Source organism: Condylura cristata, unplaced genomic scaffold (genome assembly GCF_000260355.1).
Source record: "Condylura cristata isolate star-nosed mole 26May11 unplaced genomic scaffold, ConCri1.0 scaffold00036, whole genome shotgun sequence".
NCBI classification, from domain to species: Eukaryota; Metazoa; Chordata; class Mammalia; order Eulipotyphla; family Talpidae; genus Condylura; species Condylura cristata.
Genome location: NW_004567137.1, coordinates 15,422,169 through 15,430,852, shown reverse-complemented (window position 1 = coordinate 15,430,852; position 8,684 = coordinate 15,422,169).

The window sequence follows — 8,684 nt, the reverse complement described above, 5'->3', positions numbered from 1 at the left end:
CACATGTCTTTTGCAGCAACTTGGATGGAGCTGGAAAAGATCATGCTTAGTGAGATAAGCCAGAAAGAGAAAGAAAAATACCGGATGGTTTCATAGCAGGAGTACAATGGACCAGGCGAGAAGATAGTAAGAATAATGAACAACAATATACCAGAAACATTTTGCGGGGGTGCAGTGGGGAATGGGATCAAAAACGGGGGGGTGGAGAGGGAAGTACACGGGATTATGGTGATGGCACATGGACGACTTGGTGATGCGAAACCCTTGGGGATTACAATTGAGATGAAAATAAAATGTATAAAATGATGTAAAAATAAACTGTTAATAAAAAAAATGAAATGAAAAGAACATATCCAAACTTTGTATGTTTATATATACACTACAGTGATGGTATGAGATGTGTAAGCACAGAAAGAACACTTGAGATATAATACTTCAAACTATTATGCTATCAAACATAAATCCAGAAAACAACAAAAATAATTTTATTTTGGTCAGTATAAAAAAAATAAACATATCTGAACATATTCTCAGTTTTTCTTCTCAAATATGCTGCCATATATTTTGATATTTTAAAGTTACATAAAAGGTAAATAAAACAGTTAAAACAATAAATTTTTCACTAATTCTAAAAACATGTCTTCAACATTTTCAATTTAGTAAAAATTACTAAGCTTCAATTGTTCTGTTCTGAAAGGTGTTTGCTTTCTATGCTTTACAAAATATAAGTATTTAAAATGTATTTACATGTATGTTTTTGTGTATGAGTAAGATAATCAATAATCTGTATAATTTGAACATTAAGAAAAAAATGTAGAAAGCTCACATACCTTCACATCTAAAGTCTGACAATGATTTTCTTTTAGGTTTTGGAAATTCCTGCCTCCTCTGTGGCTGTGATCCGCATTGAAATCGCACATCAGAATAAACTACTTCACTCATCACTGAAGGATAGAAAAATGATCAAAAAAAAAAAACTGAAAAAGTACATTTCAGGTGAGTGTCAATAGTCAAATTAATAAGTAAAATTAATGTTGAATTACATTTCTTTAGGGATGAATTCAAAGACCTAGTAATTCTACCATGAAAAAGAAATATATATGAATTTTTTTCAAGTTGGTTCATGAGTTGCTTGTGACATACCATTTCTGGAATTTTTACTGTTTCAAATCACAATTATTAATTTTACATTAAATTATAAATCCTTCATTTAATGTGATAAACATACCATTCAAAGATAAGTGAAAACAACAGATCTGTTTCTGTGCTGACATCCAAGAATCAGCTTATCCCCACAGCCTGCACCCAGCTCTGCCTCACCTCCCCTGATCCTACCCCTGGCAGTCGCTTTTACTTCCACTGTCCTCACTTTTCCCATAATTCCATTGGTCCATCTCTTCTTTTTCAATATAACAAATATAACACACCCGACTTTTCTCCTAGCATCTCCATTTTCATCAGTCTTATGTCTTTCCCCCATCTTCTTCCCTACTCTGAAGCCATAATTTTCTTCCAAATGACACAGAATATATAAATCAGATTGTGTGAAGATTCCATACATATTATTTGCAAGAAAATTATAATTCCATATTGAATAAACAATCTGTTTTTGAATATATACCTTTAAATCTCATTTCCCTTAAATTCTAAATAAACATATGTTAAGAGATAGAATGAAAATCTGTGATATTATAGTTACCTGCAATTTAGAAGAAAATGTCTGATTTTTTTAGAAGAGTGTGCATATATATCCCAGGAAGATGCAGGTGCAAAATCCTATTAAGGAAGGTGAAATTTATTATTTTTGAGATTCCATGGCATATATCTAGAATCCAGTAAAGAACACAAGAAAATAAATAAATGCAGAGACTAATAGTACCCGTGTCTGTCCCATGAGAGACTGACTTGTGAGTACAGAGGTGAAGAGTGAGAGCTCTGGAAGCACCCACACAGGAAACTCTTCTACTGTTGCTCAATTTTACTCTGCACTACCTCTAGACTGGGCCTGTCCTCTGTCTTACCCTAAGTGACACAGTATACCCACTTATTTGCATAATGGCCAATCCCTTTCACTCAATTCTTACAGTGCCATAGATATAACTGAATATCAGTGATATTCAATGAGATTACCTTCAGATGCTTTTATTATTTTCAAAGCATATTAGATATACTCTATGTATATGATTGTACTTTACATTCTATTATGACTGAGGATATATTATATGAGGTCCTTTTGTGAGGCCTCTCATTGACCCTTTCAGTTCTAGAGTAGGTGTTCTATTTCATCACTGGATGGTGGAAAGATGATCCTTCTCAGTCCCCTTCAGCATTTCTTTATCATGGTCTGCCAAAAAATTTCCATGGAAATTTCCAGTCATGTCACAGAAAGAAATCAACAGACCAATAAAAAGTTACCGATGAGTTACTTTTGTTCATATCAAGTGTAATTTTTCAAAATTATTTTATTATATTCATTTTGATGAATTCTTTAACATTCTCAAATATTTCTAGCTAACTAATATAAGTCATCTCTTCATAATTTACAACAATATAGTCATGCTTCAAGCTACTATAAAAACAGAAAAGATATTCAGAGAATTGGACTTTATTCTTGAACAAATATTTTTTTTGTCTAAATTGTGTCTTAGTCATTTTCTTTGGTTATAGGTTGTAAAAATGAGCAATAAATCTTACAATCACAATCACTTAGAGTAGAAATTGAACAAACATAGAACATTAATTAGCCTGTGTAGTAGGTAGTGATATGCCACAAGGTCATAAATACAGAATTTAAGGAGAAATAGCTGATGTTTTATCAGGTTGTGGTAAGACCAGACTGGTTTTTCAAGGGATTATGTAGTAGTTTAAAGTCTTTCTAGACTTAGGATGAGTTAACTAAGAAAAGACATTAGGGGGAAGATGTGGAGGTGATAAAATGTGTCACAGGTACATGAAAATACAATTTGAGAAAGAGAGACATGAAGGAGCACAGGGCCCTTCATGAATGTAAAGAAATCCATGACTGTGAGCCCAGGGCAGGCTGTTCCAGAGCAGGGGTTGGGGGTCCATAATGACAAGAAAGTGCAAGTAATCAAGTTATAAATTAGAAAACAAGTTATTTGTGCTTTATATTAAGAGTTGAGGGAAGCTGCTGAAGTATTAGTAAAGTTAATATTCTGAATTACAGTCAAATGTAAGTATTCTTGTGACTGCTGTACAGAACATGTTTTAGGAGAATATAAATCTCGAATGATGTCATTTTTAACTTTTCTGAAATAAACTCAAAATATTTAAGAAACACATCTTCTCTTTACCATCTCATCTTTATTATCCACTTTAATGAATCTTGATCTTAAATCAGTGCAAAAATCTTCACATTTGTTCTAAGAACCTTTTGCTTGAGAAATAATAGCAACTTCTCTCCACACTGATGCCAGTTGTGCAAGCAGGTAGGATAGTTCCAAACTATTGAAAAAGAGAGACTATAATTGATAGTGTTTTGTCAGTGAGAGAAAGTTTACTGGACAAATCTACCCTCTACAAACATCATTTGTTTAATATTTTCAGATACTTTATATTAGTTATTACTTTGATCTTTCATTAATAACTCATCTGATTGAAAGTGCTTTGTCCTTCAAGATATATAAAAGCATCAGGAAGACAATGTTTCAATCAAAAAATAAAATATGTAAGGAAACATACATAACATATTGCAATAATATAATTATATTGTTGTTGGGAAAGAAAAGAAATACTAGCCCACAAATGCAACCCTTCATGTCGGATCCCACCAAAACTTCAAAGTTCATCTAACTATATTTTCTTCCTCTCCTCAAAGTGAACTCTAAACCCACCATTTGGAATCTCTGTTCAGCAGCAATAAGTTCATTTGCATAAGACCCTATGCTCTATTGTCAAAGGTGCAATGTGACATGAAGCATGAAATGCTTCTAACCCGTTTGCACTACAATAGGGAAGACAAAAATGAGGTTGGTTCAATGCACAACACCTACCCTGAACAAGTAAGTCCTTGCAGTTTTAAAATTCTAGACCAAAATCCTCTTATTTCTTCCAAATGTAAATATTTATTGAACATGTGAACAGAACTTAGATTATATAACAGATACATCCCTTATAAATCAACCTGAAAAACAGTAGGTGATGGAAATAATACTAATCATTTTATATTCTTAAATTATATAAATTTCTCATTATTTTCATGGTTGAGATATTATAATCTATAATCAATCAAGTTAATTAAATATAAATTTTCACAATACTTCAAGAGTGCTGAATTCCATCTACAAAGAAGCTATTTCCAGATTATATTCCATTCTGTGGTTCTAGGTGACATTTTAGGAATATTTATGACATTTTAGGAACATTTATTCAATCTCCTTCATACATTCTCATAAAGATTACTGACCTCAACTTAGACAATTTCATTAAGGTATCTAGAAGTGGAAGGCTAATGATTTCATTCTAAACATAATTTAAAAATTATAAAATATAGCAGAGTTTGATATATAGGCACTATAATGATATACCTCCACTCAAAACACAAGTATTTTCACTTTAGCTTAGTTGTTTCTGTGGAATTCCTTACACATTGTGAAGCTAGACCATCAATAGTTGACTGTGGTGGTAGAAAAGAAGTTATCTTTGGACTACTGGAGATAAAATTAGCCAGAGTAAATGGTTTGAATATTAAAGATGAAATTTTCCTACTAAGAAGTTAGAAAGTCATAAAGTCTTATGACTCTTTTACACAAATTATAAAAATTGTCTACAATTAATTATGTTTAAAGCCATCTTTCTTAATAATCATCCAACCAATATCTCATTACCAGAGGTCCATGGATCCACTCCATGTTATACTCTACAACAGAGAGTTATGACTTAAAATAATTGAATTTTTCAATTTTAATATTGTGTGAAAATCAGAGGCATTTTCTAGACATGGTACTTTGGATTTTAACTTTGCCCTGGTTAATGCCATGCAGTGTGACGCTAGTAATGTGGGCAGTGGGTGAATTGCTGCTCTTAGTTAGCAAGGCAATGCCAAGAGTCAGCAAACCATTCTCTGTAGACTATTTCTTCATTCAGCACAGTAGTCAATAAATTACCTGAGATAGTCAAACGCATAAAAGAGGCTTTGTTTTTGATGATTTTGCCCCAAAGTAGGCTCATGTAAAGTGCTTTGAGCATGTTTAAGGGAGGTGAGACTAAGCTATCAGAGGCTAAGCTATCCGAGTAAGGGAGAGGTATTAAATAAGTTTTGATTCAATATATTTTAATATGATGACTTTGTCACTTTATGACTTCATCATAAAGCATGCAGTTCTAATCCTCATGTAAATAACTTGTCTTTATTAACAAAGTTATATCACACTATTGAGAAAGTTAGAGCTAATATGTTGGGATGAATGAAAAAGGATCACTTGTCCTGGCAGACTTGAATTAAATCCTCAGTTATTTTATCAAGAATGAAAAGTCAATGTGTAATTCAGTAATATATGAAGTAGCAAAAAAAAAAAAAAAAACCACATTTTTTAGGTATTTGCTGATAAGGTTGAGCTCTAAAATAGCTCTCAAAATTCCTCAGGACAAAAGCGAACAACTCAGTGCAGCAGAAAAGACAGCTCAGATGCAAGCATACACAAATATGGGTAAATTATTTTCAACAAGGAGCCATGAAAATGCTGTGGAACAAGAAATGTCTTTCCAATAAATGATGCTGAGGAAAGTAGCCAGCCACTATATTATCCCTTAACACAATTAATTTAAGCCAAGTTAATCAGTTCATGAAGACTAAAATCATAGCACGCATCTTCTCTGATTATAAAATCATCAAACTAAAAATGAACTGCAAAAAGATATTAAGGAAATCCCCTAATATATGTATACTGAACAATTCATGTCTGGAATCTCTGTGGACACAGAAACACTCATCTTTTTAGCTGACTAGGGTAAACTGAGAGGAAAGGGCTAATTAGTCCTCTAATTTCTTTCTTTTCTTGTCTTGCATGTCATGCTCTGAAGTCGTCCTACAGCACAGGGCATTGCAATGTGAATGACTGTGGTTAGTCTGAGGTTAAGCTAAAAAAGGAAAGGAAAAAAAATGCCACAAGATCTCTGACACTTAGCAATTAGATGAAGCAGAACAGCATCTCCACAGCCAGGTGCTGTGTGTCTATGTTAAGGTGAGAGGCAGCTCACAAAGCCTGGTTAAAACTCAAGTCAAACATAAAATGAGCCCAGTGCTGAAGCCCAGAGACACGAAGAGTCACATGCTCCTCTTTGCTCATGCAGTTCTGGGCACCTCACAGAATGAATAAAGCAAAGACCTAGACGTAACCAGTGAACTCTTGCTCCAAAGAGATTGTACTCTTTGAGTAAGACAATAATCATGTTGCTCATCTATTGCTCTCTCTCTCCTATTCACTTGTATATAAATCACTGAACTGGCATTGTCTAAAGGGAGTTGAAGACAGAAATGTGATGAGAAGTGTTTCCTCTGTGGGTTATTCTGGATCCCACCTCCTAGCATCTGAATCCAGTGAGGCTTTGTGGGAAAGCACTAACTGGCCCAGTAGCTGAGCATAGGGCGGGCTGAGTGAAGCCACAGCAGGATGTTCTTTCTTAAAATAACGGGATATTTTTATTTTCAGACTTCTAAGATGGTGCCATTTGATGTTGTGAGGTGTGAAAAAATGACATTATTTCAAAACAAGTGATGTAAATATGCTAAACTTGTTAGGCTTCAACATGCTCAAGTAGTTGTTAAATTAAACAATGGCTAAGAGGGTGTTTCACTACATTCTGAAGCCAACTGTTAGAATTACAAGCCTTTTTCTTAATTTTACCACCTAAACCACAAAACATGAAACTAATTAGCTTACTTGAATGAAATATCAATCACATGTATTTGTGATAGTATATATCATGAGATATATATATATATATAGTGATTATCTATATCAATATATAGATTGAATACATATATTTTATGGATATATGTCTATATTTTTTGAAAACACAGGTATCTATATTTATATCTTTATTGTTATCTATTTTTGCTATAAATTTTCCTACTTTATATACTTTCTGAAAACTTGACTTGAAAAAAATTACATAATTTGATAATGTGTCTTATTTGCTTTATAAGAATATTTTATACTACAATATTTACAAAACTTGTTCAGAAATTCACTCAATGCCTAACAAAGGGAATCTAAGATAAAACAACAGGAGAAGAATGCACTGTGTATTATGAATGTCTTTACTAGTATCAATCCTCCCTCGAGTGTGTAAGCCCTGTGAATGCAGACACTGCTCCTTGATTTGTACAAGTGTGAGTCTCCAAGATTTAAATATCTTGCTTCTGGGCCTCCCGGGTGGTGCAAGGGGTTAAAACATAGCATTACAAAGCTATCTGCAGCCCCTTCAGCACAAGTCTGACCCCAGGCCAGGAAGTTGGGATCATGAAGCAGCAGACTTCTTCTGTCTTGTCCACTGCTCCCCTCCACAGTATATTTCAATAGATCACCGGTTCTGCTCCCCACTCTGTCTCTGGTGAAACTTCTCATCCCGCCTTCCTCTGGCCTGTACCCCAGTTCTTATATACATAAAGAAATCTTTTAAAAAGTAATAAGTATATTGCTCCATTTACAAGGAATTTTTTTGCCATTGTTCAGATGCTGAACTTCAAGTATTGGATACATAACCCCAAATTCTAGGGTAACTTTAGTGCCATCAAACCAAAACCATTTCCAAACTTTCCTATTGTACTATAAATGGATGAAAAACTTCTGCTGAATTTCAGAGGGCATATTTGACAATTTCATTACCAAAATCTGCAGAGAGATAACTAAATCTAATAGCAGAATTTTCCCTAAGAACAGACTCATTAAAAATGTTTTATATACTTTCTTTTACTCTGTTTTATTTAATAGGAAAAATTAACGTGCTTTTCAGTCATATGCTTGGATGTCAATTACTAATAACTCATTCAGTTATGAGCAATTAGTATTTTGTCTACCTATATTTCAATCACCTTTTTAGTTAAGTGTCATAAAATGGGGCAGTACGACTTACAGCTATAGTCACTTAAATTAGGCACTGAAAGAACAATACTCATTAGCCTACACAATAAGTCACATGTGCAAAAGATTATAATTAATCAAAGGAGTAGTAGCTCGGACTTAAGCAGATCATGGTGAGCCCACAATGTCTTTCAAAGGATTATCTCATAAGTTAAAATCTGAAAAAGAAGAATGCATTTACAATCAGAAGAGAGCTTGGCGTAAGAGGTGGAGGTGATAAAATGCTTCTCCTCCAGTGGAGGTGATAAAATGCTTCTCCTCCAGAGGAAACAGCAGACACAGGCTAACAGAGGGTCTCCTAAGAGTCTCTTCACAGTGAGCCTGCACAGCCTCTCGAGAGCACCATGCTGAGGCCTGAGAGGCAGAGCTGCTTGGAGGACTGATGGGAATGAGACTGAAACTAATCAAGTGATTATTTGTATTTGATCCTAAGAGCTGAGAAAAACACTTAAGTGTTATTAAATTTATCATACACAATTGTAGGTAAATGTTATGGATTCCCGTAACTGTATATAGAAGCAGTCTTCAAGGAAGATAATCTTGAGTGACTGCTTTCATGTATTTTTTAAATTTTTGGAA